This window comes from Rattus norvegicus, chromosome 2 (genome assembly GCF_021556685.1).
Source record: "Rattus norvegicus strain SHRSP/BbbUtx chromosome 2, alternate assembly SHRSP_T2T, whole genome shotgun sequence".
Classification (NCBI taxonomy): Eukaryota; Metazoa; Chordata; class Mammalia; order Rodentia; family Muridae; genus Rattus; species Rattus norvegicus.
The window spans coordinates 87,680,001-87,690,531 of record NC_141535.1 but is presented as its reverse complement, the minus strand read 5'-3'; the positions used below and the strand labels follow the sequence as shown (position 1 = coordinate 87,690,531).

The window sequence follows — 10,531 nt, the reverse complement described above, 5'->3', positions numbered from 1 at the left end:
GGCAGCAGTGCCAGATTCACACTTGCAGCAATCCTTTCTGGTTCTGCCCAGAGTCTGAATAGATGGATCTGAATAAGCCTCAACTCATAAAGCATGCAGGGGAGTTGTCATCTGTTCACTGCTTGTCTTTGCTTCTTTACTAAAGCTTTTCAGACTTCAGGTACTTACAGATCTCGTTCATGGTTCTTAGAACACTGAGGAAATTAATATACCTGAGGGAAACTCTAGAGCTAGGGAACCAGACTCAGTCTAGCAAACTTGTATTTCACACCTAGTAATAATTCTATGAAAACCCAGCATATTGTTCAACTCTAAAGGAACTGTATATACTCCATGTTTTTTTTTCCAACTCTATACACAGTAGCCAAGGTAGGGAGACTAATATGAAATATTAAGTGTGGGGTTGGGGATTTAGTTCAGTGGTAGAGCGCTTGCCTAGCATGCGCAAGGCCCTGAGTTCGGTCCCCAGCTCCGAAAAAAAGAAAAAAAAAGAAATATTAAGTGTATGTATGTACGTATAGGAAAGGACTCCTGACATGTGAGACAATATCTATAAAACTGAGGACATCGCTCTATGTAACAAGCCAGAATAGAATGACGAATGGTGTATGGATTCTGTGCTATTTGGTCTGTAAATCAGGGACCTCACAGGAGCTGATAATAGTGACTCCAGGTCTCGGGAGAATGCCAGATTGGGAAATCACACAAGGGGTCCAAGGCTTCAGTCAAGTAAGGAGAATAAACTCCAGGGACCAGCTGTATGACAGCACACCTGTAATTAGCAATGCTGTGTTGTATATTTAAAACTTTACTGAAAGGGGAGATCTCACGTTCGATGCTGTTCTACAATATGAAAAAGGAATGGAGCTCTGGTAATGGCAGCAAGAATGCTTGTACAGTGAACAAGGACATAGCTTGTGAGAATGCCAAAGAAAGGAAGGCTGGCTGGCATCCAGAGTTTGATGTAAAGTTTTCTATCTGTTATTCTAAAGCAGAAGGCTTAGTTGGTGAAGCTGTCATATTCTCTCAATACATTAGGATGAGATATTCTCCTCAGATTCACACTTTCCTTCACTTCCCTAATGCTCTTAAAGCATTGTCCCTTCACCCTGGACATTGCTGCTATGATTGCTGCCAGGCACTGCCTCACTTTATGCTGCTGAGCTGTCAAACAGAACAGTTCTAAAGAGGAACAGTAGTGGGGCGGGGGGGGGGGGGGAGACTTCCCATTTGTTAGCATTCCTTCTAGGCTCCTCCCACAGCTACCTGGTTATTGCCAGGTATGCCTGACTCACTATAAAAGGGGTTGTTTGCACTCTCATCACTCTCTTACTTTCTCTTTCTTTTTGTGCCCATATCCATATTTCCTTTATTGCATATTTCTTTATTTACATTTTAAATATTATCCCCTTTCCCAGTGGTTTCCCCTCCAGAAACCCGATTCCCCATACTCCATCCCCCTGTTTCGATGAGGGTACTCATCCCACCCTGACACTCCCTCCCACCTCCCCACCCTGACAGTCCCCTACACTGGGGCATTGAGCCTTTCCCATCGATGCGCGACAAGGCTATCCTCTACTACATATTCGGATGGAGCAATAGGTTCATCCCTGTGTACTCTTGGGATAGTGGTTTAGTCCCTGGGAGGTTTGGAGAGTCGTGTTGCTTGATATCGTTCTTCTTATGGGGTTGCAAACCTCTTTAGCTTCTTGAGTCCTTTCTCTAACTCCTCCATTGGGCACCCCATTCTCAGTTCAGTGGTTAGCCGGCAGAGCCTCTCAGGAAAAAGTTATATCAGGCTCTTGTCAGCATGCACTTCTTGGCATCCACAAATTGGGTTTGGTGACTGAATATGGGATGGATACCCCTGGTGGGGCTGTCTCTGGATGGCCTTTCCTTCAGTCTCTGCTCCACACTCAGTCTCCATATTTCCTATTGTGGGTATTTTTGTTCCCCCTTCCAGGAAGGTCTGAAGCATTCATACTTTGATATTCCTTCTTCTTGAGCTTCCTGTGATTTGTGAACTGTATCTTGGGTATTCTGAGCTTTGGGGCTAATATCCACTTATCAGTGAGTACATACCATGTGTGTTCTTTTATGATTGGGTTACCTCATTCTGGATGATATTTTCTAGTTCCATCCATTTGCCTAAGAATTTCATGAAGTCATTGTCTTTAATAGTTGAGTAGTAATCCATTGTGTAAATGTACCACATTTTCTGAATTCATTCCTCTGTTGGGTTGTTTTCAGCTTCTGGCTATTATAAATAAGGCTACTATGAACATAGTAAAGCATGTGTCCTTGTTATATGTTGGAGCATCTTTTGGGTATATGCCCAGAAGTAGTATAGCTGGGTCCTCAGATAGTACTATGTCCGATTTTCTGAGGAACCTCCAGACTGATTTCCAGAGTAGTTGTACCAGCTTGCAATCTCACTAACAATGGAGGAGTGTTCCTCTTCTTCCACATCCTCTCCTGCATCTGCTGTCACCTGAGTTTTTGATCCTAGCCATTCTGACTGGTGTGAGGTGGAATCTCAGGGTTGTTTTGATTTTCATTTCCCTGATGACTAAGGATGTTGAACATTTCTTGAGTTCTTTGATAAAAACCTTTTTCCAATCTGTTGATTGCTGTTTTGTTCTATTGGTAGTGTCCTTTGCCTTACAGAAGCTTTGCAACTTTATGAGGTCCCATTTGTCGATTCTTGGTCTTAGAGCATAAACCGTTGGTGTTCTGTTTAGGAAATTTTCCCCTGTGCCCATGTGTTTGAGGCTCTTCCCCACTCTCTCATCTATTAGTTTCAGTGTATCTGGATTTATGTGGAGGTTCAAGATCCACTTAGACTTGATCATTGTACAAGACAATAAGAATGGACTCTTATCAAGAAAGTGAAATATCTATATGACAAGAACTTCAAGTCTTAAGAAAAAAGTTGAAGATCTCAGAAGATGGAAAAATTTCCCATGCTCATGGATTGATACGATTAATATAGAAAAATGGTCATCTTGACAAAAGCAATCTACAGATTCAATGCAGTCCTCATCAAATCCCAAGTCACTCTTTACAGAGTTGGGAAGAGCAATTTGCAGATTCATTTGGAATAACAAAAACCCAGGATTGTGAAAACTATCTTCGACAATAAAAGAACTTCTGGGGGAATCACATATAACTATTACTATATTACAGAGCAATAGTAATAAAAACTATATGGTATTGGTACAAAAACAGGCAGGTAGATTAATGGAATAGAATTGAAGACTCAGAAATGAACTCACACACCTATGGTCACTTCATCTTTGACAAAGGAGCTGAAGTTATCCAGTGGAAAAAAGAGCATTTTCAATAAATGGTGCTGGTTCAACTGGGGGTCAGCATGTAGAAGAATGGAATGCTCTTACTTTCTTCTTCTCTTCTTCTCTTTGTCCTTTCCCCAATCTTCTCCCCCTGTCTCTCATCGCCTGCTTCTATTCCTCTACTGTCTTTGTGTCTTTGCCTCTGTCTCTATTTTTGTCTCTTTCTCTATGTCTCTGTCTCTACTCCTTCAACTCCCCTCCCTATGCCCTAAATTACTCTATTCCACAATATATCTGTCCCATGGCTGCTACCTCATAGGGTAGAGATGCCTCAGCTTGGGCCCACAGAAGCTCCTCCTTTTCCCTGTACCATACTATGCCTCTATCAAACACACCCTGGTTCTTTCTTCCTTTTTACCAAACAAAACATCCCTTTGGCAAAGAGAGTGATGGAAATTTTATTATGAGCAAGTACCAATTAAAGTGTGGCATAATGTTTAAATTAAAATTACAGTAGCAAAGTGACTTTCATTTTAAAACCACATCATTTTAGACTCAGAGAAAACCAAAAACTTCTACTATTTTCCAGTCAAATATAAAATATTTATTACAATTCATTTACTTGGATTTCTTTTGTAATGCTACCCACATGCTAGAAGCCTACTGTAGAATACAAAACAAGTTGACCCTTGGCTACTTTGTGGATTATCTAGCTAAGCTGTAGAACAAATGCAATCAGATACCTGGAAAGAGTAGAAGAAATCTGTCAGATGACAAATTCAAATAAACAGGTCAGAATTAGTTGACTGCAGAAGATTTTCAGAAAGAAAAGGAATCTTGCAGTAAGAGGAACTGGTTTCCAGCTGCCTCTGCTCAGTTACATACGTATGCTGTGGGTGAGTGAGATGCGGAAGGAAGAATGCTAGCAGGTAAATATTTCGAGTTCCGAATTAATTTTACCCCATATAAGCACCAGATTCACTGTTTTATGTTTAAAGATATTGACTATTTATTTTAAATCTTTATTATACATTTGAATTTATAAACATAAAATATAAGCATGCATATACAAACTTACATGTATCTACATTTAGTTTGATATTTTCTAGGCAAACACTGAAAGTGTCTTCAATATATTCAATAATAAGAACACATTAAGCAGCTTAGGTGGGTATTTGTGAAAAATAACTGTTACAATTATTAACCTATGGTTATTGCTTAAAATAGCATAAAATCTTCAAGAGATCAAAGAGAAAAAATTAACTCTTCAGGGCATTTTTATAAGGCATTGTTGTTTCTCAGACACAGGAGTTTAGTCAAGATACGAACAGGCTTGGTTTGGCTGTTTGAAGCATGTGCCATGGCTCTTGTAGTTCCTTGTTTACCTCCTATCTAGACTTTCAAAAGAGTTCCTTGATTTGGTCAACATTGGCACAGTTTAAAAGGTCATGCTGATACAGCAGAGATTTCATTACTGCCTAAGCTTGCAGTTGTGAAATGTGATTCCATCCCACAGAGTTTCAGATGGACACATTTTCTACACATTTCATCTAACTTCAGCACATTTACAATTATTAAACATAATTACAATTATGTGGTTGTCCTGGGGTATGATTACAGCTTGTAAGATCATCAGTTTGGGTTTTTCTGCTGTGTTTTGTTTAATTTACATTTCGTGGCTATACACTTTCTTCTCTTGTAAGATTTATTCAACCCCCACTGCTGATATCCTCTAAGGCAGAAAAAGTTTTGAAGATTTTCATGCACTTACTTGCTTACTTCAAAAAACAAAATCCGGTTGTGTAAGATCTCACAATTTCTAAATTAGTGTGGTTGTGGTAAATAATAATACCTGCATTCAGAAAGTTGAGGCAGGAGGATTGATAGTCGAAGGCCAGCTACCACTATATGAGGACCTGTCTCAAAAAGAAATTTCAGTTTCTCTTTTCAGGAAACATTCAGTCCAAAGTTTGGCAGCTGAGAAGGAGGAGAGTAAGGAGGGAGCTGATTTGCTCTGGGTCCTGGGATCAAGGTTGTGGTAAAAAAAAATTACTGAAAAAAGGAAAGCAAAAAAGAAGAAAGAAAGTGGAAAATAAAATGTAATATTTATATTTTAAAATGGAAAAGGAAAGTTGGAGTTAATACACATACACACACACACACACACACACACACACACACACACACAGTTTTAAGCTCATGGATATTTTCTTAGATGCCAGGGATATAAAATATGTTGAAATCTCTGCCCTCTAAGTATGACTAAACTAGCTTAGTGTTGCTTCTTGAGGCAATGCCTATCTACTTGATGTTTCATAGGAGTATATCATTATAATCTCTATGCTTTTCATCTACTGTGGTCAATATTTGAATCAGTAAACGAGGGCTTGTTTTGGAACAAAAGATCACAGTCACTGAACCTAAATTTCATGACTAAATTGTTCAATAATGTAAAGCAGTAGAGATTTATAAGAAGTCTAGGCTTTTATCATTGACTCCTTTAAACAAACAAGATTACTCCAGCAGGACTTCAGACTTGTCATCTTTTATTAATAATCATTTGAGTATCTGTGTGTGCCCATTTATGTATTTGCAGGAACTAGATCGGAACATTGAGATCTAATAGATTGCCTTGGGTGTGGGCTGGATAATATATTCAGGCATGAGCAGACATATGTGTCCATTAGCTTCTGACAGTCTAGAGTTCATGGAAGATGGAGAGTCTTTTATTCTGTGATAGCACTCAGCAAACCATTAAAGAGACAGGCTTATTCTCATCTCATCAACTCTATCGAACCTCACAGAGTCCAAACTAAACTGATACTGAATGAATATTTTACATTAGAGAGAGATTTTTTTTTTTTTTCTGAGCTCAGGTACTGAGCTCACATTTCTAAGGGCGGGACTTGAGCATCCTTCCCTAAGGTTAAGGCCTACTGTTATCTAGGTAAATGCCTCCCTTCTGTATAATAGATCTCATTTCTCTGTCTTTGATGTCTGCTAACAAATGCTACTATGAATATTTTAGTTATGAAGTTGTCAAAGAAAAGGCAAATAGTACCTTTATAAATACATTTTAGGAGTGCATAAACCTGAACTCAGTACACCACGCAGTTTAGATATTACTTATGAAAAATACAGACATGGCCATTTTATGCACATCACATTGGTGTATAGTTCCCAGGGCTGGGAAATTGGCAAGTGTGCAAGATACATGGGGTTGATGTGGTTTGGTTTTTTTCTTGATTTTTAGATTTCACTGGGCATTACATTATTAACTTTTGTCATGGCCAAGTCTTCGGTTGCTTATTTTTTATGTTCTTTCATCTTGGAGGATTCTAGCTTTACAGTATATCATTTGTTCTATAGGAATACTTAGTTTCTCCTGTAGTACCAGATTTGTACCCAGATGAATTTAAAACTAATGAAGTATTGTGTAGCTTACATAGTGAGACACATTGGTTGGACTGCCTGACTTTCAACTATACTTGAGCCAAATGTAGCTTGAAATTTCTCATAAAATGCTCTAATTTTCAACTATTCCAAGACACTATATTTACTATCTTTGTCAGTGACACAACATACACCCAATAAAGAAGTTCTTCATTATCACCTCAGTTGGTGACTTACCAATCAGAAGCTATATAGATGTTATTGTTTTAGTTTTTGCTTTGCAACCACACTAATACACTCCTTCCTAAGGTTCTTTTGCCTATGTTTCTGAATTTCACTCATAAATCTGAAGATAACTGAGTTGAGGAGAAACTTATGGGAGTCAGGCAAGTTGGAAATAGAAATGAGCTATGAGAGACCAGAAACCTCTGAAAAGACCAGGCTCTCACTGTTAAAATGAAAGAGAGTGGCAGGGTGAGACACTAAGCATCTAGTGATTACATGGTATGCACTCATTGATAAGTGGCTATTAGCCCAAATGCTTGAATTACCCTAGATGCACAGAACACATGAAACTCAAGACGGATGATCAAAATGCGAATGCTTCACTCCTTCTTTGAAAGGGGAACAAGAATACCCTTGGCAGAGAATAGGGAGGCAAAGATTAAAACAAAGGCAGAAGGAACACCCATTCAGAGCCTGCCCTACATGTGGCCCATACATATACAGCCACCCAATTAGACAAGAAGGATGAAGCAAAGAAGTGCAGGCCAACAGGAACCGGATGTAGATCTCTCCTGAGAGACACAGCCAGAATACAGCAAATACATAGGCCAATGCCAGCAGCAAACCACTGAACTGAGAACGGGACCCTCGTTGAAGGAATCAGAGAAAGGACTGGAAGAGCTTGAAGGGGCTCGAGATCCCATATGAACAACAATGCCAAGCAACAAGAGCTTCCAGGGACTAAGCCACATGGACTGACCCTGGACTCTAACCTCATAGGTAGCAATGAATATCCTATTAAGAGCACCAGTGGAAGGGGAAGCCCTTGGTCCTGCTAAGACTGAACCCCCAGTGAACGTGATTGTTGGGGGGAGGGAGGTAATGGGGGGAGAATGGGGAGGGGAACACCCATATAGAAGGTGTTGGGGAGGAGTTAGGGGGATGTTGGCCCGGAAACTGGGAAAGGGAATAACATTCAAAATGTAAATAAGAAATACCCATGTTAATAAAGAAAAAAAGGGAAAAAAAAAGAATCTAGTGATTAGGGTTTGAGTATAGAACCTTTGTCTCTTACTCAGTAGAATACGAGATGATTGAATTCTAGTAAGTTAGATACAATACAGGATAAAGGCTCTTCCTCCAATGTGGCATAGCTAGCACAACCCCCAGAAGTTTTAATATTAATGTTAATAACATATTAATAACAAGAACAAAAATGGAATGAGTATTTACTGTTTCTCAATCCTCACATCAAATGTGTGATAGATTACTACTCTTTTCTCCAGACAGCATTGAGGAAAAAAAGAGACAGAGAAATTTAAGAAATTCATTCAAAGGAGCACAAGTATGAAGCAGTGTGGAGAGTATTCTGAGTCAGTCTTGGGTTTAGATAATGATTAATCACTGTTTTTGGAGATCTGGACAGTGAAGGAATCTAGGATCCTGAAAATCAAACCAAGAACAAACAACAAAGAAATCTCTCTCTCTCTCCTCTCTCTCTCTCTCTCTCTCTCTCTCTCTCTTTCTCCTCCTCCTTTCCTCTCTCCTTTCTCTCTTTCTTACACACATCTATATGAATATAACAAAAATCAATAAAACTGAGGTTATAAATTAGAAAGAGAGCAGGGAGAGGTACCTGGGAGGTCTTGGAGGGAGGAAAGGAGGGAGGAAATGATATGATTTATGATTATATTATAATATATAAAAAAAGAAAAGAAGATATCAGCCCATACACATGATTTGGTAGGTTCATTGTGATGTGTAATCTTCAATGTTAGCCACATTATTTGGAATCATGACATATATGCCAGTGAGAGTGTTTCTATAGAGGTTTACAGAAGAGTGAAGACACACCCTGAAAGTGGTTTACACAATACCACAGGCTAGAATTCCAGTACAAACAAAAATAGAAAAAGATGTGAGCTGTGTCAGCTGAGCACCAGCACTCTCACCTCTGTACTCCTGAGCTGTTGCTTACGAAAGCAAGCAATACCACAATTCTGCTGTGAAAGACAAGGCTGTTTCAAATTGTGAGCACGCAAACACTTCTTTTCTTTCCCTAAGTTGCTTTCTATTGGATATTTGGTAGTGACATTATGCTATATTTATATATTAGTTTTTTATATAAATGTATGAATCATAGTTTGGGACTTGAAGAGTGGTTTGTATTAAGCCTTTGGGTCCTAAATATGGCCTCCATGGCTTTCTGAAAATGTGTCTGATACTTATATACATGATACTACATGACATGGCATGATGACTGGATTCCAGGAGTTTGTGTTTGAGCTTGACTCTTGGGATGGTAGTGACAGAAAGACTTAAAGTGGGGTTACCAAAATCTCCAAACAGTGCAACCCTCATTTGCCAGTAGTAAGAAGGTCATTACAAAAGTAGAAGAGCTTTGTCTAGCAGTAAACAGAAGTTTACATGTATAGGTATGAGGCTGGTCAAGAATAGCAGAACAATCATATGTGGAGTGAAATATTCCTAAATACAGAAGTCTAAACAAGTCAGTCTTGCTATGAGGCTGGTTAGCAAAGAAAACAAGTAGAAGCCAGCTTAAGCAACCCATTTGTGTTCAGAGTTTATCAAGATAAAATATGAGTTTGAGAATTTTCCTGCAGGAATTACTTGAAAGACTTTACAACTTCAGTCTCAAAGCTCATTCAGGATATCGCCCCTTCTCAGCCCTCAAAACTGATCAGAATTCCTAAGGAAATAAGTGGAAAGACAGTAAATATTATAAGGCAGTAACCATCTCAGACTGGAGTAGCTGCAAGAAAAACTAGTGACTTTGCTCATTTGCTGCCCTTTGGAAAATGGAGCTCAGTGGAAGTGTAAAATCTAATGTCACCTAATGATGTGCTCTGTGTCCTTTGTCAGATTTGAAGAAAACTTTATCACAACTATATTATGTTAGCAAAGAGAAAAACTGAATTTTTTATTATTCAAACACACTACCATTTTCTTTTATGCCACTTAATTGCATCTCCGACTAATCATTAATTGCATTCTTAGTAATTAATTCCTTGTTATAACATACAACTACAGTTTTCCTTTGAACCTCGCAAGCCTGCCCAGGAGATGAAACGAAACCATTTTCAGTGCTGGTATAACATTCTCTTCTTCCTTTTTGGTCCCTTTCATTTTTGAGCCCTTCTAATGACTGATATGTACTTTGTGGATATGTAGATATTTTCATAAAACACATATTTGTAAAAACTTTGAATGCACAATGTGGCATTTGTGTAACTTGTCTCGGTTTCCTGGAAACACATCTGCAGTGTCTCTGCTTGTAAATGCCATGGAATGGATTTTGAGAAAGTTTTTCAGACTTATACCCATAAATGGATGTTAGATCACAGCTCTTTGAGCAGTGCTATCTTGTCACATTGGTTTTGATTGAGCCCAACTTTCCCTGTCATCTGTAATGTGAGTGTTCCCTTTACTCACATATGCTTCAGAAAGTGGCACAATGAAAACTAACATTTGTTGATTGGCAGCTCTGAAGTTGTGGCTCACTGCTCAGCCTGCATTGATTGTTACTGGTGAGTTTGAGATTCTCCTAATCTGTCCAATTCTCATTTTTGTGTGATTCCTATTCTAGTGCATGCCCTTCA

The 10,531-nt window shown here is 38.8% G+C and overlaps 1 long non-coding RNA gene across 1 annotated transcript in view; it reads left to right on the top strand.

Moving 5' to 3' along the window:
- Positions 1-4,115: 4,115 nt before the first annotated feature.
- LOC148006668 (uncharacterized) overlaps positions 4,116-10,531 on the top strand; it is an 89,616-nt gene continuing 83,200 nt past the window's right edge. The window contains exon 1 of the long non-coding RNA XR_015674319.1: positions 4,116-4,222. This is a non-coding gene — a long non-coding RNA (uncharacterized LOC148006668). The remainder of the gene's footprint in view (positions 4,223-10,531) is intronic.